Genomic DNA, 21,594 nt, shown 5'->3' with positions numbered 1-21,594 from the left:
CCTCACAGTGTGGGCATTCAGCCTCGACCAGTGCTGCTTCTGTGTGTGGGCGCGGCCCAGACAGAACACACAGCTCTTGTGGCCGTCAGACATGGGAACAGGTTTCCCACATCTGCACTTACACGATGGCATCTTGAAAAAGATGGTCCAGTCAATTATTTAACTCTTTTAGATCACCGGAGCACGGCAGGGGAGCGGTCGTCTTCAGGAAGGGAAGCGCCATCCACTGCAGGTAAGTGCATTCAGTGGTGAAATCCAGGAGTGAAGGGGATAAATTCTGACTGATGGCATTATGCCGCCCGCTTATATAGAGAGCTGAGCGCCATGCACTCAATGTCATTGGCTGAGCGGGCGCAAACGCCATTGGCTCAGTTCAGTTGCATCTGAACTGGCGTGATCCAATAGGAGTTCAGAAATTGGAGAAAAGGAGTTTTTCCCATAAGCGTCAGCGACACAACGTAAGTGACCGAAATCGAAAGGGAATGCATTTTTATTTGACAATTTCTAACTTGCGCTGACTGACAGGATGACAAAGAGTGCGAGCACCAAGTGCATGATGTCATTGCCATGGTAACCAGATACATTGAGGAGATTTAATTTAAGAAAAAAAAATCAGTGAGCCTACCAGCTGAAACCGGGACATAATTAAATTTTTTAGAGAATTGCCAGGACACCAGGACACACCTCTTCAAATCGGGACAGTCCTGGGTAAACCGGGACATCTGGTCACCCTAACTGCAAATTAATTACTTCTTATTTTAAAAAACCTAATCTTATAAACCAGTGGTGGCCTGTGCATTTTAAGTTTTGGCCTTCAGTGTGATTCATGCCATTAAGAAAACACTGTTTCACAATTAATAAGACACCCTATGCCTATGGACATCATACATTACATCGCAGCCAAATAATAATACCAATTGACATTTTTAAAACATGTCCATGCACGAAAGCCAAAACCAAGAAGGTCTAATACCAGGAAAAATCTATCTAATAATATTTATGATCTAAATGTTGCTTGCAATAATTTTTGTTTCGTAAGGGTACACGGTTACTTTTCAAAACTTAAACTAACACTTCATGCTCCAGCCAGCCTAATTTACATTTAGAAAACTCCTGATGTTGCTATAACAATGCAAAAAGCACTTACCAATTTACTTGAAGTGAAAATCACCCCTCCTTTCCTGTTTACAGGTCTTTAAATCAATAAGGATATCTTTTTCAATGGCGATAGCGGCAGTGACAGCCAACTCGTCAGCTAGATCTCGCGCTCTTCGCTTTCAAATTACGTACATCAATTAAAGCATGATTGCGTCACTCATGGCCAGCTAGAAGGCCTCGACTGGGACATATCCTAAAGACCACACCCAGCAAGAACAAATAAATCAATCTGATTGGCTGATGAATCTGACAATCTGACTTTAGATGCCTATTCACTTGAACTGTTGAGGGATTCTGTAGAAATTCTGAAGACTTAACAGGGTGGAGCTCGCACTTACATGCTGCTTCGGAAGCGCTCTGCTTTGGGCATGTGATTTGTGAACCAGTCCTCACGCTTTGCTTGTAAGGATCAAGGAATAAATTCTGATTGGATAAACTATTCGTTATTTGCTATTCATTTTTAGATGATTTAGGAGTGGAAAGCGATTGAAAATAAATAGGCAAAAAGGTGAATGAGAATGAAAGGATGAAAAAATATTTATTTATTAGACATGTTAGGCCAGCATAGAAGGCTTTGCTGGCCCTGAGAATTCGCCACTGATATAAACGAACAGATCAATTGAATCGATTTGGTGAATGAATTGACCTTTCAGCACTGCTTCCTGTGTAGTGCAAATTATACCACCGTTTATATTTTCATCTTTAGCATATAATAATTTACTCAAATTTTATTACAAATTATTAAGCATAATATTTTCATACATTAACAGGCCTATTTCATTGATAAAAGTGTCATCAATTTTAGTTGAGCATTAAAATGTAACACAGAGCTTAAATATATATATATATATATATATATATATATATATAATAGCCAAAAAGAAATTGATGTTGCACACCCACCAAGTCCGGCGAATATTGTATTCCAAAAGCCCCCAACCGTGCTGCACTGTTATAATTAAAAGTCTGAGAGGTTGAAAGCAAGCTTTCCTCCATGGTAAAAATTTTACTCTGATCTGGAAATTATATTTTTGAGATCATATCTTAGTACTAATTGATGTTTCAGCCCTCTAGTTTCTTAGCATGGTTTGATTCATCAAATATTACCATGTCAAGCCGTTCAATGGATGAAAATAACCAATTCTGTTGATGTCAAGGTTTATCTAACTTATTTTGCTAAATATACAGTCATTTCTGAGCATATGCATGTTTACTTCATGGTTTTAGTATTGTGGTATAGAACATCTAGAGTAAGGAGGCAATCTGTGGCAGTCCTGCTTCAGCACAGAGTGCTGGTCACTGCCTCACCACAGAGTACACCAACCTGAGTGATGAAATCTTTGTCTCCGCTTGACAGTAAGTCAAATTTTATGGTCCCTGTTTTTAATAGGAAATATGATAACTGCTTCATGCAATTGTTTTTTTTTATTTATTTATTTTTTTTTTTTACCTCAATCAAAAAAAAAAAAAAACTTTCATAGTAAATAAAGCACACTTAGTCACAAATTATTAATATATTTTTAAAGACAATTGCATCATACAGTCAGAAATCAGTTGAGTTTTTTATACTAAATATTAGACAAATACTAATAGTTATAGGTGTTGAAAACACTTATTGCTTTCTGCAAGTACTGAATTGGTGGTGTCATGGTGTTTCTCAAAGTGGAACTCTACATGTATGGGAGCTCGATTTGCCCAACAGGAAGATCCGAGTCACAGAATGTCAGACAGGGTAGCTCAAGAGAATTGTCAAATGTATTGAGGTGAGAGTCACTGCTGCTGGTCTCTCATTTTTACCTGCTCATACCATTGAAAGCTTTCAGAGGTTTTTGAATGGGTAAAACTGGCATATAGCATGTCAAATAGCATGTTTTTTTTTTTTTTTTCTGGTTTGAAGAGCCCAAAGGATAATAGTTATTTCTACTGTGGAACAACTAGTGGGGATATTCTGAAAGTGAACCTGAAGACTAGGATGCTCAATAGCTACGATCCTGTTAAACAAAAGTTCAGCAAGTTGAATCTTAACTTCAACTATGATTTAACAGCTGTAAATGGTAGCCTGTGCATGTACTGTAATTTGTCATCTAAATGTCTAAAAGAACTGGTATACTGAAATGCGGAGTTCTCAAATTATACAATGAAAATTATTTATATTTATTTTAAGGAAAATGTGTTTCCTTCATTGAGTTGTTTGTATTGCACCGTATAATGCAAGAATTATGAGTAAACTGAGACACGTCAAACAAGTTAATGGGAAAGTTCACTCAAAAATGAAAATTCTCTCATCCTTTACTCACCCTCATGCTATTCCAGATGTGTATGACTTTTTTTCTTTTGCAGAACCCAAATTAAGGTTTTTTTTTGAAGAAAATTTCAGCTCTGTAGGTCCATACAATGCAAGTAAATGGTGGACAGAACTTTGAAGCTCTATAAAGCACTTAAAGGCAGCATAAAATTAACCCATATGACTCCAGTGGTTAAATCCATGTCTTCAGGAGCGATATGATAGGTGTCAGGGCTGAGACAACACAGGGATGTTGAGTGAACCCAATCACAGGGATATTTAATGAAACTAATAATCAGGATACACGACAGTGAAGTACACAACAGGGGAAGCAAAATAACAAGGATAACCAGGACTAAGCACTTAGCTTGTATGAAGCAAGCGTGGTGTGGTCTGTACAACAATAGACGAGACTAGACAACAAGGGTGAATATTAGGTGAGTATTTATAGTGTCTTTGTAATCAGGTGATTGGGAGAAGGTGAAACTGATTAGAGTGGAGTGAGTAGGAGCGGATGATGGCTGGAGATGGAGAGACCGATGGGGGCGTGACAGTAACATCACCCACCCCCCCACGGGGTGGCCCCACGCCCCATAACAAAACAAAAATAGAATAGGTGACCCAAAGGTGGGAATGGTCTGGCAGATGGGGAGGAGGATCCAGGAAGGGGGCGGGGTCTGGAAGTAGTGGAGGAGGGTCCAGGAAGGGTGCGGGGTCCAGTGAACAGGGAGGTGGATCCAGGAAGGGGGCGGGGCCTGGCAGCCTGGGAGAAGGCTTGGGCTGTAGAACAGGACCCAATGAGGCAGAGTGGTATATTGGAATCTCAGGTGGCGGGGCCACTGGAGACTCAGGAAGCGGAGCCGCAGGTGACGGAGCTGCAGGTGGCGGAGCTGCAGGAGGCTCAGGGGATGGTGTCTCAGGAGGCAAAGCCGCAGGGGGTGGAGGAGTGTGTAGCTCAGGAAGCGGAGCCACAGATAGCGGAGCGGACGGAGACTCAAAATAACAACAAGGAAAACCAGGACTAAGCACTTAGCTTGTAGGAAGACAGCGTTGTGTTGTCTGTACAAAAATAGCTGATACTAGACAACAAGGGTGAACATTAGGTGAGTATTTATAGTGTCTTGGTAATCAGGTGATTGGGAGCAGGTGAAACTGATTAGAGTAGAGTGAGTTGGAGCAGATGATGGCTGGAGATGAAAAGACCGATGGGGGCGTGACAATAGGAGTGGGTGAGAAACAGATCAATGTTTAAGTCCTTTTTACTATAAATCTCCACCACTGACCAGCCCGGACCAGTAGGTGGTAATATGCACGAAAAAAAAGAATGTGGTAGTGAAAGTGGAGATTTATAGTTAAAAAAGGACTTAAAAATTGATCTGTTTCTCACCAGCTCCTATTATATAACTTCTGAAGACATGGATTTAACCACTGGAGTTGTATGGATTACTTTTATGCTGCCTTTATATGCTTTTTGGAGCTTCAAAGTTTTGGTCACAATTCACTTGCATTGAATGGACCTCCAGAGCTGAGATATTCTTAAAAAAATTTGTGTTCTGCAGAAGAAAGAAAGTCATACACGTCTGGGATGGCATGAATGTGAGTAAATTATTTTAATTATTGGGTGAACTATTCTATAACATAGTTAACAGACCCTTTGGATTGAATCTCAGTTCACCAAGCAGTTTGTCTTGTTCTTGCAGGGAGTGAACACTCTGAAAGTCCTAAAGACTGGTGACATTTTAGTTGGATCAGGAGATGGCATGTTAACTATGTGCTCAAGAGGAAATTTCAAAACCATAAAGTGTACAAACCCTCTGTTACTCTCTTCTCGTTCCATCTTTTACATTTTTCTTTTTTTAAATCTTTAGCTTTTTGTTTTCCTCCATGTTCCTCTTTTTAATTTTTTTATTTTATCTTCTCCATCCTCTTGTTCATCTTCCACTAATTATGGATTACTATTGGCATATCCAGTTGGAAGGAGGGGTGACCTCAGTAACCCTGCACGGAGAGGGGCAGCAGTTCCTCATCGGAACAGAGTCTGCACAGATCTACAATTTGGGCTACAAAGATTTCAAACCAGAGCTCATTGCCACCAATCATAACAGTGTTGTAAAGGATGTGTCCTTTCCTTTGTGAGTGATACAGTAAACTGTTGTGAATGATGATACAGTGTAACCTGCTGTGTAAACTCCGCTCTTCTGCCACTAGAGGGAGACATAAGCTTTGCATTGCAGGCTTAAGATCTTTCGTGCAATTCCTCTCCCATTTACTCTCTCTCACTCTCAACAGTGGGACTTCAGAGCTCTTTGCCACCTGTTCACAGAATGATATCAGGGTGTGGCATGCTGAGTCCTCCAAGAAGCTTCTGTGCATCACAGTGCCTAACATAACCTGCAGTGCTCTGGGCTTCATGCAAGACGGCAGGAGCATCTTCAGTGGACAGTCTCACAGTATAATCTGTTTATTTGCTTATGCATGATAAATGTCACAATCTGCTAAATTTAAAGACCACAAGAAATGGTTTGTTTGACAAATGTACTTTACTTTCTTGTGTTGACGTATTTTCATATTGAAGTTCCTATTGGCACTTTTTGAAATAGCCAGTAAACTTAAGTTTATGTAACAGCCTGGGTAAAACTACACTTGATAGCTTGTATCATGGACAAAAACAATGTAGACACTTTCAAAATGAATGCATATCCTGCCATTTCACAGGCATTAATAGTTGGGGGGAAAAAATGTTTTTGAAAAGTTTGAGCATTAGCATTCAAGACACATAAACCATTATTTGATACTTACTATTTGTAGTTGGAGACATTTATCGTTTCATCAGTATTAAATAGTGGACTTTAAAAAAGTGTTTTAAGCACTTCTAATAATGTATTCCATTTTTGGTTTAGGTTACACACAAATTGTTAATTGATTTATTAATTAAAAATTTTTTTTGTCTAATTGTTACTTGTTTGCTTGCTTATCTGAGGAGTTGAACACAATTATATTTCAGTTGAAAGAGTTTTCTTACTTGGATAACTTTTTTGTCACCTTGAAATGATGGAAAGATTCAGGTGTTCACCTTTGAGAGTGGGAAGCTGAGGCTGATAATTCATAATGGCCACAGTATGTGAGTTACTGCCATAGTAGCAACAATGACTGCAAGAGGATTGTCAGTGTAGGGGGAGAAGGACAGGTACAGCATGTCAGAGACAAATCTTAAAATTAAAATGGATTAAGTAAGGGATAATGCACTGTCAGCCAGTCAGTACAGGAAAATAAGCCTTGGGGTTTATTTTATAATAATGACCAGCTGACTGTACATCATCCCGCTTATTTCACAGCTACTTACCATACAGATACATCAATGGACATGAAATATTGATTTGAGTTTATATTGTGAAAAGAAGAAGATGGTTAAGTGATACAAAAGTCATGAAACTTGGTGGAGGAAATCAGTTGCCTGAGACAACGGTCAATTATGCAGTATATTGGTCATAATCCACAGTTCCCTATCTGTCACTCACTCGACGTTGTGTCGATGTAGTGACACAAGGGGTCACTCTTGGGAGCCCGAGACACCACTGGTCTTTGATAAAAGGCTGATGAAAATTGGCGAGTGGTATTTGCATGCCACTCCCCCGGTCATATGTGTATAATAGGAGCTGGTATGCAACCACTCATTCAGATTTTCTCTTCGGAGCCGAACGGTCATGCTCATTGAGCTGAATCCTACTGTTCATTCACCTCTGCTGGATCTGTCGGCGCATTTCAGCGGCTTCTCCCTCCTCTGCACTGGTGGACTGCAGAGAACGCACCTGGGTGCTTCGGCAGAAAAACAAGAGAGTATATTTTCTGAAAGAGCTTTTTTCCTCTAAAAGAGTATATATTTCTCTAAAAGAGCGGCACACACGGAACGTCTTTTTAAAGACTCGTCTTTTTAAAGATGCCTTTCCGATTGTGTGTTATTCCTGGATGCGGTCGTTATTTCTCAACTTCGGATGGTCATGATCACTGTCTTTCATGTCTGGGCACGACCCACATGGAGGCAATGTTTGTGGATGGTTCATGTTCTCATTGCGAGAACATGACCATGGCAACGTTGCGGTCGCAGCTTAGAAAGCAAGCCACCCCAGCGGCTCCCCGCCTCGGTCCTTCTACCTACGGGTATGAGGCCAGCGCGGCTAGCACTTGGAGTGATTTGGGGACCCCAATGGGATCATCTCTTCCGGGTATCCCCCCGCGGACCTCCCATTCCCCAGCACGCTCGTCCGCCCCAATCGGGCTTCCGGATGAGTTCGCCACCTCCTCTCATGGCGAGTCTGGCTTCTTGTTTGGAGCCTGCGAAGATGATGAGCTCTCAAGCGCAGCATCGGAGAGCGGGCTTGTCCAGTCGGACGCAGATGCCTCAGCTGGGCTTCCCCCTTCGGGGACAACTGCCCAGTCATAGGCCGATGCCAAAATGACAGACATGCTTTCCAGGGCGGCCGCGAGCGTCGGGTTAGAGTGGAACCTTCCGCTCTCCCCTGAACCCTCGTGGCTTGATGATTGGTTCCTGGGCTCACGGCGCCGCTCAAAGCAGCCATGCCCCGCTCCAGTGCCATTCTTCCCGGAAGTGCATGAGGAGCTGACGAAATCGTGGGAGGCACCTTTTACTGCCTGGCCCCGATTCCGCAGTTCCCCCGCTCTCACTACCCTCGATGGCGGGGCGGCCAGGGGCTATATGGCGATTCCCCAGGTGGATAAGGTGCTCACGGTGCACCTATGCCCACAGAGCGCCGCCACCTGGCACGGACACCCTAAGCTCCCGTCCAAGCCCTGGTGGCTCACGTCGTCCCTGACGGCTAAAGCCTACAGCGCTGCTGGACAAGCCGCCTCTGCCCTGCACGCCATGGCTCTCCTGCAGGTCCACCAAGCCAAGGCATTGAAAGAACTGCACGAGGGTAGTTCCGCCCCAGATTTGATGCAGGAACTGCGCTCGGCGACCAACCTCGCTCTCCGAGCGACGAAGGTCACGGCGCGGTCTCTCGGGCAGACGATGGCCACTCTAGTGGTCCAGAAGCGCCACCTTTGGCTCAACCTGGTTGAGATGGGAGAGGCCAACAAGACACGGTTCCTTGCTGCCCCCATTTCCCAGGCTGGCCTATTCGGCGACACTGTCGAGGACTTTGCCCAGCAGTTCTTGGCGGTGAAGCAGCAGACGGAGGCAATCCGGCACATCCTGCCCCGGCGTGGCTCAAGATCCCGCACACCGTCTGGTCGTCGCCAAGGGCGTCCCCCTGCGGTGACTGCACCAGCTCCGCTGCAGCCCGCCCCTTCGGCCCGGCCCCGGTGTGGAGCCCACCACAGGAAGCAGACGGCACCCGTCTCACAGCCGGCGCCTAAGAACCCACGGAGGTCGTCAAAGCGCCCCTGAGACGGGTGACCCAGAGATGAGGGAACTCACTCACCTGGAGCTAGTAGAAAGACCACTCCATCCCCTGGTGGAGGGCCAGGCAGAAAATCTTTTGTTGCCTTTATGTTTGATTTTGCCGCATGCCCAAGTGGCTGCGGTACCCAACAGTTGAGCAAAAGAGCGGCTTCCTTCCTCCCTGGGTCATATACCCGGTGTGCACGGTCATCACCACGACTTCCGTCCACGGGTTTTTTCTTGCAGGATTGGCGCTCTAGCAGTGGCCTTTCTGCCCCTGAGTGCCCAGCTGTGGCACACAGCCGCCCCCGATGTGGCAGTCTCCACGGGTTACGAGGACAGGCCTCTTCCTTCCCCATCCCAGGCTGTTCCGGGGGTGGTCATAAGGAGCCTGGTAAGTGCTTCGATGTCCCTAGACTCAGCACGGCCACGACGTGGTGTGGCACCTCGAGCTCCGCCCCGCTACGAGGCCCCACCTGCCAGTACGTCCGATGACATTGTCCCCTTGGTCCCCCTTGTGCGGAACTTGGACGCATGGCTCATGCTTTCCAATCCGTCGCGATGGCTGATCCGGACTGTCCGACTCGGCTACGTGATTCAGTTCACCAGGCGCCCACCCAGGTTCAGCGGTATTCACTTCACCTTGGTCAAGAGCGAAAACGCTGCTACCTTGCGCGCAGAGATCTCTACCCTCCTACGGAAGGGCATGATAGAACCTGTCCCTCCGGCCGAGATGAAGAAGGGGTTTTACAGCCCCTACTTCATCGTACCGAAAATGGCTGTGGGTTGCGGCCAATCTTGGACCTGCGAGTACTGAACCGGGCCTTATACAGACTCCCATTCAAGATGCTGACGCAAAAACGCATTCTGGCAAGCGTCCGGCATCAAATTGGTTTGTGGCGGTAGACCTGAAGGATGCGTACTTCCAAGTCTCGATCCTTCCTTGACACAGACCCTTCCTGCAGTTTGCATTCGAGGGTCAGGTGTATCAGTACAAAGTCCTCCCTTTCGGCCTGTCCCTGTCTCCTCGCATCTTCACGAAGGTCGCAGAGGCTGCCCTTGCCCCGTTAAGGGAGGTGGGCATTCGCATTCTCAACTATCTCAACGACTGGCTAATCCTAGCTCACTCTCGAGACATGTTGTGCGCACACAGGAACCTGGTGCTCTCACACCTCAGCTGACTAGGGCTTTGGGTCAACTGAGAAAAGAGCAAGCTCCTCCCTTTTTCAGAGGCTCCTGGGGCATATGGCATCCTCGGCAGTGGCCACCCTGCTCGGGTTGATGCATATGAGGCCGCTTCAGCACTGGCTCCAGACTCGAGTCCCGAGATGGGCATGATGCCACGGGACACATCACATGGTCATCACGCCGGTCTATCACCGTCTTTTCAGCCCTTGGACGACCTCTCGTTTCTACGGGCAGGTGTTCCTTTAGAACTGGTCTCCAGGTGCATCGTGGTCACGACAGACGCCTCCAAAACAGGCTGGGGCGCTGTTTGCAATGGGCACGCAGCCGCCGGCCTCTGGACAGGTCCGCGACTGTATTGGCACATCAACTGCCTTGAGTTGTTGACAATTCTGCTCACCCTGCAGAGGTTCCGGCCGTTGATTCAGGGCAAGCACGTGTTAGTTCGGACAGACAACACGGCAATGGTAGCATATGTCAACCGCCAAGGCGGTCTGCGCTCTCATTGTATGTCACAACTCGCCTGCCGTCTCCTCCTCTGGAGTCAGCAGCACTTCAAGTCGCTGTGAGCCACTCACATCCCGGGCAACCTCAACACTACAGCGGACGTGCTGTCACAGCAGGTTACCCTCAGGGGAGAGTGGAGACTCCACCCTCAGGTGATCCAGCTGATTTGGAGTTGATTCGGACCAGCACAGGTGGACATGTTCGCCTCCCAAGAATCCTCCCACTGCCCGCTCTGGTACGCCCTCACCGAGGCTCCCCTCGGCATAGACGCGCTGGCACACAGCTGGCCCCCTGGCCTATGCAAATATGCATTTCCCCCAGTGAGCCTGCTTGCACAGACCCTGTGCAAGGTCAGGGAGGACGAGGAGCAGGTCGTCCTGGTAGCACCCTAGTGGCCCACCCAGATGTGGTTCTCAGACCTCACGCTCCTCGTGACAGCTCCCCCCTGGCGAATTCCCCTGAGGAAGGACCTTCTTTCTCAGGGACGGGGCACCCTCTGGCACCCGTGACCAGACCTCTGGAATCTCCATGTCTGGCCCCTGGCACCAGCGGTGGTAGACACGATCACTCAGGCGCCTGTATGCCTTTAAGTGGCGTCTGTTCACTAAGTGGTGTTCTTCCCGATGCGAAGACCCCCAGAGATATGCAGTCAATCAGTGCTTTCCTTCCTGCAGGAGAGGTTGGAAGGGAGGCTGTCCCCTTCCACCTTGAAGGTGTACGCTGCCGCCATTGCAGCACACCACGACGCAGTCGACGGTAAGTCCTTAGGGAAGCACGACCTGATCATCAGGTTCCTAAGAGGTGCCAGGAGGCTGAATCCCTCCAGACCGTGCCTCGTTCCCTCATGGGACCTCTCTGTAGTTCTTCAGGGTCTACAGAGAGCCCCCTTTGAGCCTTTACAGTCAGCCGTGCTTAAGGCACTCTCCTTGAAGACTGCCCTCCTGACTGCGCTCACTTCCAACAAGAGGGTAGGAGACCTGCAAGCATTCTCTGTCAGTGAAACGTGCCTGGAGTTCGGTCCGGATTATGCTCACATGATCCTGAGATCCCGATTGGGCTATGTGCCCAAGGTTCCCACCACCCCTTTTAGGGACCAGGTGGTGAACCTGCAAGTGCTGCCCCAGGAGGAGGCAGACCCAGCCCTGTCGTTGCTGTGTCCAGTGCGCGCTTTACGCATCTATTTGGATCGCATGCAGAGCTTTAGAATCTCTGAGCAGCTCTTTGTCTGCTTTGGTGCACAGCGGAAAGGAAGCGCTGTCTCCAAGCAGAGGATCGCCACTGGCTCATTGACGCCATAACTATGGCATATCTCTCCCAGGACATGCCGCCCCCAGTAGGGCTACAAGCCCATTCTACCAGGGGTGTAGGGGCTCCCTGGGCCCTGGCCAGAGGTGCCTCTCTAACAGACATTTGCACAGCAGCGGGCTGGGCAACACCCAACACCTTTGCAAGGTTCTACCACCTCCGGGTGGAACCGGTTTCGTCCCAGGTAGTGGCATGCAACACAAGCGGATAAGCCCGGGATAGCTGGCCGGGTGTATCGCTTGCACATAGTGCCTTCCGCCACCTTTTGAGCTGAAGACGTGCGCCATTATTTCCCAGTGGTGTTCACAAGTTTGTTCCCTGGTTGACTTCCTCCGAGCCCTGTGGCAGTCGAGTTTTTTGAGAAATTCGCTGCCGGCCCAGTACACGTGCTAACTAACAGTCCTGTTCTGGGGTAGGTGCTCCGCATGTGGCAGTTCGTTTCCCTGGTGGCAAACTGCGTCTTCCTTGGGCAGAGCCCCTCTACCCCAGTCTCCATGTTTGTAGTAACTCCTCCCCCACTGGGCAGGATCTACCTTGAAGACTATCCACATGGTTGGAAAGACCATGTGATGTATCCTTCCACTTAAATATCCCCCCCCCCCTCTTTGGGCGAGGTGTGATCTCCGCTGTGTCTTCCCCTTGGGAGGGACACCCCCCGACTAGACCTGGTGGCCCAGTCGGATAATCCCCCTTCTTTTTTAGGGAGTGGAAAAAAGAGAAGGGGAAAAGAGGCCACGACTGGGTTAAGCCTGTCTCTATCTCTTGGGTAGTCAACTTGTCCCCAAAAAGGGCCGTTCAACACTCATAACTATGTTGGGGAAGGTTACGTGTCGACCTGGTGTGCTGGCTATGAGGCACACAGTAGTCTGCCCACCACACACCGCCAGTTCACGTAACACAGTTCAGCCAATTGTGGCATTTCGTATAGGGACCCCTAGTGTCACTACATCGACACAACGTCGAGTGAGTGACAGATAGGGAACGTCATGTTTACTTGTGTAACCTCCGTTCCCTGATGGAGGGAATGAGAGGTTGTGTCCCTCCTGCCACAACGCTGAACTACCCGCTGAAATGGCCGGACCTTATATCGGCTCCTCAGCATAAAACCTGAATGAGTGGTTGCATACCAGCTCCTTTTATACCGGTATGTCCGGGGGAGTGGCATGCAAATACCACTCACCAATTTTCATTGGCCTTTTATCAAAGACCAGAGGTGTCTCGGGCTCCCAAGAGTGACCCCTAATGTCACTACATCGACACAACGTCTCGTTCCATCCATCAGGGTACGGAGGTTACACAAGTAACCATGATATTTTCCTGAGTAATCACTGGGCAGCGCCATGATGATTCTAATTGCCTGTTTTGTGTTTCTGGTCTCCAGATACAATGTAAAAACTACCGAAACGAGTGATTCAGATGGAGAACAACAACTATTTAAGTGTTATTTGGAGTAAAAATTTATTTCAGGCTCAACTTGTACAGTTGTTGGCTGTCATAACAACTCAAAGTAGTTAATGATATCAACATAACTAACCTCGGGCAATCGCTTCATGACATGTACATACTCAGGTGAGGCACTGTCAAAAAAATGGTCATCTCTACTCTAAGTATCGGCACTTTAAAGTCACATGTTTTTGAAAATGTTTACAAATGTATTACTTTAAACATCACATTACACGCTAAGATAATACGCTGATGCGAGCGAAAACATTGGAGACCGGAAATTGAACACAGGTGAATCGTGGAACACTTCCGTGTTCAGGAAAAAGGTGGATACAAAAATACTTGACTGCAGAATGTCTTGATTGACCAGTCAAAATCAAGTAGTCCAAAGAGTCGTGTAATAATATGTTTTGGTTGTTTGGAATCCTTCACACTTTTATTGTTTAAACACGTATAGTCAGCAGTATTAATTTGTGAGTAGTGCCTTTTTTGAGTGATTCCTTTCTAATCTACAACCGTTTCTGATCTTTAAAAGTGAACTTTTTTTTGTAGAATAAATGTATACCTTGACATCTCTTTGTTATGAAGGTGAGGGTCTGGGAGATACTCCAGAACTCATATCGACTCATTGACACCATGAAGGAGCATAAAGCCACTGTTAACTGCATTAAGATCAAGAGTAATGACAAGGAGCTCTGATGGAGCCTGCATCATCTGGGACCTGGTGTAAGTTTAAAGAGAGTCAGATCACAGATGTTTAATGTAGACACATTGGGCAAAAGCAACACTGCTCAGACAGACATAAAGAACCATCAGGATTAAATACCCTCAGAATTTAATGAAATTCTCTCTTTCTTATGGGCTAAAGGTCTTCCCAACAAGACAAGTTATTCTTCTATGCACAAGCTTGTTGTGCAGTACATTAAAAGTTTAGTGAAAGTGCTTGTTTGCTGTGGGAAAAGATATTCTATTTGAGGTGACCTTTGACTTTCTCTGTCTGGGTTCCTCTCATTTTTCATACAGGAGGTTTGTGAGGAATCAAATGGTCTTGGCCACCACCCAGTTCAATGTTGTGTGCTACCACCGAGAAGAATACCAGATCATCACCGGTAGCACTGACAGAAAGGTAATACAGGTGTGTGTTTGTGTGTGTGTGTGTGTGTGTGTTTGTTTGTTTGTGTTTGTGTTTGTGTGTGTGTGTGTGTGTGTGTGTGTGTGTGTGTGTGTGTGTGTGTGTGTGTGTGTCCTTGAGAGATAGGGCCAAACAGAGAGCTGGATAGGTGAAAAAACAGGGGAAAGAGAAAGGAGAGAAAGAGAGAGAGAGAGAGAGAGAGAGAGAGAGAGAGAGAGAGAGAAATACCGAAAGAGAGAGATACTGGGTACACAAGAACAAGCTGACAGTAAGCATCTCCTGTGGATGTACAGTAGTATGATCTGCTCATTCTACTATGTGCCAAAAAGTCCATCTGCTAGTCACAGCTAGGGCACAGCATCAGTGAGCAGTTAAAGACCACAGCTTATTAGAATACGTACAGTTGGGTCTGTAATACACATGTCTGTGTGATACTATACGTCCATGACAGATGCAGGGGAATGAATAGCCTCCGTCAATAGTCTAGAAACCATTCACACTCTCAGCTGTGGGAAAAAAAAACGGAAAAGACATTAGACCATGAAGGTTTTTTTTTTATTTTTTAATTATTATTATTTGTTCATCTGAAATTGTATAGGTTTTAAATTTTTCGCAAGTACCATATAATTAAAAATCTAAATTGGTTCTAATGAGAAATGAGATCTAATGAGAAATTCCATGGTCCAGAGAAAGTATAACATTTCATTTGAATATCTGACGCAGATGAAGTTTAAATTTGTTCAGTTTAATTTCACTCTAATCTATTAGTCCATCTAATAGTGGTAATTAATAATACCCCAGACTGTGTCCAAACAAATGTGAATCTATTGTTGTCAAGAAATACAGCCAAACCCAGCACAGTAGGTACAGCTTTTGAGAGGACACAATGTTGGGGTCATGCTGGATACCCAGTCCTGGCGCAAAGCCTGCTGGGATAGAGCCATCCCACTGAAGCAAAGCAGACCTGCTCTGTCTGCAGTTCTGATAGTGCTCAGTGCCTATTGAAAAGATCTGAAACTTGGAAGTACTGTATTGTTCTCTCATAAAGCATCGTGAAAATCCTTTTCTTTTTTCAAATTTGCATTGTTGAATTCACAGCCTCTGAAGCATGAGGCTTGATACATTCTGTTGGGATGTTTTGATGAATGAAAAAGCATCCAGATTTAAACAATATTCAATTATCGAAAAAGGAAAATATCACAAAAGTGAACATCCCCATTACTTCTGAAATGCAGTCAGTTGCTCTCGGAAATTTTTGATTTATGTAATATCTGTTTTATACTAGTAACAGTAACAGATGCAACAGCTCAAAACGAATAGCACTAAAGGCTTAGAGCCATTGGCTTTTTCTGAAGTCCTACTATAACAAATTACATCTTGATTTTTCTGTTGAGATTACATCAGAAATAGCACTTTGCCTTTGATATAAGTGCATCTTGTAATACATGGTTAGAAATTACATTGTCCTAAGAAAATCTAATTCTCTATTAGTCTTTTATTTGTCTCACTCTCTTCCTGTTTACTTCTATCAAATTTGTAATTTGTCTTAAAGGATGTTTGTTTTAGTCTTATTTTGGCTATGTACTTCAGGACTGGTAGCATCCACTTTTTTATTTTATATAATTTAATTTACAAACTAGAAAACACATAACCAGAGTTACCTTTATAAAATGTTTGATTTTGGCTTGAGCTTTCAACATTAACCTTTAACTTAGCTTGAATGTTTTCATATATTTTTTGTATTTTTTATTCAAACTTTGCAAACTGTTGAACAGATTGGCTACTGGGAGGTGTATGATGGTTCTGCAATCAGAGAACTTGAGGGCTCCTTGTCTGGGGCTATAAATGGCATGCACATTTCTGAGGATGGAAAATGTTTTGTGACTGGTAGGTATCTTTCAGTATTTTTTTCACATACAGAGTTATTGTCACTGAGTCATGCTTTCTACATTCTGTCATAAGGTTGATGTAACCGTAACAACAGGTGGCACAATATAATCAGTTTCTGAAGTATTTAAAGGCCTAACAGTGACAAATTGTTCATAACAAAACAGTTGGATAAATGTCTGCTCACCTAATGTCAATTAAACACTCACAGAGTTTATTATTAATTCCAGCAGTTATTTTATAAATGAGTTTCATAGTTTAAGTTGGTGTGCTAATCTAACATTTCTGTTTTTAATGCGTGTTCATGCCACCTTCAGCAGTTTAATGTGTGTTTCTGGGCAAAGTGAGCTTACAAATAAACAATACTGTACTCCTCTTTCAGGTGGAGATGACAAACTATTGAAGCTCTGGCTCTACTCTGATGGTGAAGTGTCCCATGTCGATATCGGCCACAGTGGCAGCATCACATATGTGAGGATCTGTCCCTACAGCAAATATATTGTCAGCACCAGTGCCGATGGAGCTGTCCTAAGATGGAGATATCCACAAACCTCATAGATCCCTAAACAGCAATCAAGAGCATCTGACACAGTTCTTGAACATTACACTGGATATCTCTGTCAAATAGAAATTTACAGATGTGTTGTTGGTTTTTTTTTTTTTTTTTACACTTTGAGAGTTAATTTCTTTTTAAAACAAAACATACATATGTAACATACAAACATTGGCTAAAGATTTCAGACAGAAAAATTGATAAACAGATATTTAAATTGCTGTTACATGTCTTATTTACAGCAAGAGCAACTGCGTGTATGATATATGGCCATTTGGATTACATTTATTATATTTAGGCCATAATTGTATAGCAAATTAGGTTATGAATTCTTATGTGATATAAAGGTACCATTCATTAAACAGTCCGATTCCAGTCATTTTATAGAGATAAAGCAGCCTAGAGCTCCAGTTTCTGAGGACATTTTGTGAACCAAGCTGTCAGCTAATATATCACCTGAGAATCTCCAGAGAGCTGGCAGGGGGAGGTTTGAAGAAGCACAGCATGATGTGAACCCAGCATCTGGATGTGCCTGTCCCAAATTTCCTCTTACCTCGAGGAACAATCTCAATAATGAGTATCTTTACCCCTAAGAGTAGAGACATTCAAGCATATTCAGTCAGAAGTGTGTTTCCCATTTTGCCAGTAGATAAAGATGGTTTTGCACAAGATTTTAAGAGCAGTCACAGATGATATTATCATTCTTGACAAGCATATAGCTGTGACATTTTATTTTGGTATACATAACAGATGGCAAAAATCAGCTATCCTTGTTGTTGCTAATTTAAATAAATTAAGTTAGACCGTGCCATAATGGGTGTTCCAATAACAATTGTTTTCAATTGTCATATTTACTGTATTCATTTATCAGACTTGTTAGGCTTGCAGGATGTCTGATAATAACAATGGCCTATCATGCTTGAAACTTGATAAACCTGTAGAGGGTATCAATAAGTTTAGGATCATATGAAAACTGAATAAATAAATAAGGGCGGCCACTGTGCACAGTAATGCCACACAAAAAGTTACTGAGTGCTCCTTTAACTCATACATGCTTAATAAATACACTTACTCATTTAAATCAAAACTATTAAATGCCCTAATTCATGATTTATAGCAAAAAAAAAAAAAAAAAAAGATTGTTACATAATAAGATTAAAAGATTAAAGGGAGGGATTTTGTCCATTTTTACAATCCACATTGTGTTTATATTAATTACTGTAATGTCTTGACTCACTTGTGTTGTCACATTCCTTGTCACATTAGCCACGTTCCCACATGCAACCAGCTAAATTACAGGAAAACCGTTGGGTTGCCTTCACTGGTAAATGTGCCACATGTGCTGTTCACACATACTATCAGTATGGAACTGTATAGGTAATTATACAACTTCTCATTAAGGGAAATTACCAGAGCAAAATTCACCAGTATTTTCAAAAAGGTCTTGTTCACACGTGACCCCAGGCATGAAATTTGCAAGTAATTTTCTGGAAAAGGTTATATGTGTGAAAGGGGCTATTGATGTCAAAAGAACCCAAGAGAGGTGTCCCAACTTTCCTAGTAGTCCTAGTTACTTAAAGTCCTCTACAAAAAACACTTTTCAGGTCTTCATTCTTATTCACAGCTTAGATCATAAAATACATCCTGATGACCATTAAACCATACAGACCTTTATAGGCTTCTAATGTTGACAACTTCTTATTAAATTCTTCATATGTGTTCACTTTACATTAAGGTACATTTTCATAGGTTACTAATATTGAATAAGTGTCGTTAAGCATTTATGACATGTAAGGTAAACGGCTCATTGTTTGTCAAGTATTGCATGGAATTGCATGTTGCTATAACTGCATATCAATGGTTTATAATGCATTTGTTTATTAATTATTAGTCATTAATGACAACCCTTTATGAAGTCTTAACAAAGGGCACATTAATGTAAAGTGTTACATTAATAATTCCAGATAAGAACATGAATCCTGGACACGCTTGTGATTTAAAAGAAAACACTCATCGGGAAACAGTGGGGGGCTCATTATGCTTCGCAATAGGACAGTCCACAATTGTGGCACAATTGTTTATAAACCTCCGAATGTCCTGAATAGTCTGAACATCAGAATATTGATCATCAATAAATACATAAGAGACTACAATGTCTGTTTCAGTTTTGAGAGGATGGACGTGAGCAGAGCTAAAGCAGGTAAGAACAGGTGTATATGTAGCTTCTTTCCGACCGAGGGCTATTCATTTCCCACATTCACTTCTCCCAATCCACGTTCAAAGTAAACCAGGCTAATAAGATTCATACTGGGAGGGTTGAAAGCCGTGTGGCTACTATTCAAAGGCTTATACTCCAACCAGAGGCTAGAGACAGAGCGGGTGAAAAACAGCCAGTAACAGGCATCCACACGCTAGCACTGATGTAGGTGTGCTGTAAAGAGTAAGAGTTGTAAGTGAAGCATGGAGTTAAGGCCAGTGTAATTCACCGCGGTAAAGTTAGTTTGACGTTCGACATTCGTTAGATATTCGGTTTCGCTTACCCCCGCTTTCTTCAGTTGACAATCTTACAAAGATGTCATTAGCACACTTGGTTTAAAGGGAGTACAAATATACTATATGGGCATAAAAATTGGATTCAGAACAGTCAACGCTTGGTGTGGCTGCAAAATTATGCCTGAAATGCTCCGATGAGCTTTGACTGCCTAGCAGATGTAAGGGACCGTCTGAAAACTCCATCTACTACGCTAAAACATAGGAGATGTCCACTCATTCATATCACTAAAATTCACCTAAATTATATTTTAACATCCTAAAGGCTGTAGTAACTTCCCAGAGAATAGATGGATTTACTACAGGTGAGATTATTACAGTATGATCAATTATATAAGTACAGTATTCAATTATTTTAGAAAAAAATCACTAAAATTCACAAAGATTATATTTTAACATTTTAAAGGGTGTAGTAACTTCCCAGATGATAGATGGATTTACTACAGGTGAGATTATTACAGTATGATCAATTATATAATTACAGTAATCAATTATTTAGAAAAATATTCACTAAAATTCACCAAAATTATATTTTCTCATTCTAAAGGTTGTAGTAACTTCTTAGAGGATCGATGGATTTACTACAGGTGAGATTATTACAGTATGATCAATTATACAAATACAGTAATCAATTAGTTTAGAAAAATATTCGCTAAAATTCACCAAAATGATATTTTCTCATTCTAAAGGGTGTAGTAACTTCCCAGATGAAAGATGGACTTACTGCAGATGAGATTATTACAGTATGATCAATTATATAAGTACAGTATTCAATTATTTTAGAAAATAAATCACTAAAATTCACAAAAATTATATTTTAACATTCTAAAGGGTGTAGTAACTTCCCAGAGGATAGATGAATTTACTGCAGGTGAGATTATTACAGTATGATCAATTGTATAAGTACAGTAATCAATTAGTTTAGACAAATATTCACTAAAATTCACCAAAATGATATTTTCTCATTCTAAAGGTTGTAGTAACTTCTTAGAGGATAGATGGATTTACTACAGGTGAGATTATTACAGTATGATCAATTATATAAGTACAGTAATCAATTATTTTAGAAAAAAATCACTAAAATTCACCTAAATTATATTTTAACATCCTAAAGGCTGTAGTAACTTCCCAGAGGATAGATGGATTTACTACAGGTGAGATTATTACAGTATGATCAATTATATAAGTACAGTATTCAATTATTTTAGAATAAAATCGCTAAAATTCACTAAAATTATATTTTAATATTCTAAAGGGTGTAGTAACTTCCCAGATGATAGATGGATTTACTACAGGTGAGAGTATTACAGTATGATCAATTATACAAATACAGTAATCAATTAGTTTAGAAAAATATTCACGAAAATTCACCAAAATTATATTTTCTCATTCTAAAGGTTGTAGTAACTTCTTAGAGGATAGATGGATTTACTACAGGTGAGATTATTACAGTATGATCAATTATATAAATACAGTATTCAATTATTTTAGAAAAATATTCACTAAAATTCACCAAAATTATATTTTCTCATTCTAAATGTGGTAGCAACTTCCCAGATGAAAGATGGATTTACTACAGGTGAAATTATTACAGTATCATCAATTATATAAGTACAGTATTCAATTATTTTAGGAAAAAATCACTAGAATTCACACAAATTATATTTTAACATTCTAAAGGGTGTAGTAACTTCCCAGATAATAGATGGATTCACTACAGGTGAGATTATTAAAATATGATCAATTATATAAATACAGTAATCAATTAGTTTAGAAAAATATTCACTAAAATTCACCAAAATAATATTTTCTCATTCTAAAGGTTGTAGTAACTTCTAAGAGGATAGATGGATTCACTACAGGTGAGATTATTACAGTATGATCAATTATATAAGTACAGTAATCAATTATTTTAGAATAATATTCACTACAATTCACCAAAATATATTTTCTCATTCTAAAAGCTGTAGTAACTTCTTAGAGGATAGATAAAGTTACTACAGGTGAGATTATTACAGTATGATCAATTATATAAGTACAGTAATCAATTATTTTAGAAACAAATCACTAAAATTCACCAAAATTATATTTTAACATTCTAAAGGGTGTAGTAACTTCCCAGAGGATAGACAGACTTACTATAGGTGAGATTATTACACTATAATCAATTATATAAGTACAGTAATCAA

The 21,594-nt window shown here is 42.4% G+C and overlaps 1 pseudogene; it reads left to right on the top strand.

The window, feature by feature from the left end:
- The first annotated feature begins 526 nt into the window (after window positions 1-526).
- Window positions 527-17,745, top strand: LOC127449655 (cilia- and flagella-associated protein 52-like; annotated as a pseudogene).
- Window positions 17,746-21,594: the final 3,849 nt, after the last annotated feature.

This window comes from Myxocyprinus asiaticus, chromosome 12 (assembly GCF_019703515.2).
Source record: "Myxocyprinus asiaticus isolate MX2 ecotype Aquarium Trade chromosome 12, UBuf_Myxa_2, whole genome shotgun sequence".
Classification (NCBI taxonomy): Eukaryota; Metazoa; Chordata; class Actinopteri; order Cypriniformes; family Catostomidae; genus Myxocyprinus; species Myxocyprinus asiaticus.
Note: the sequence above shows the minus strand (reverse complement) of the source record. Positions and strands in the feature narration are given on the sequence as shown.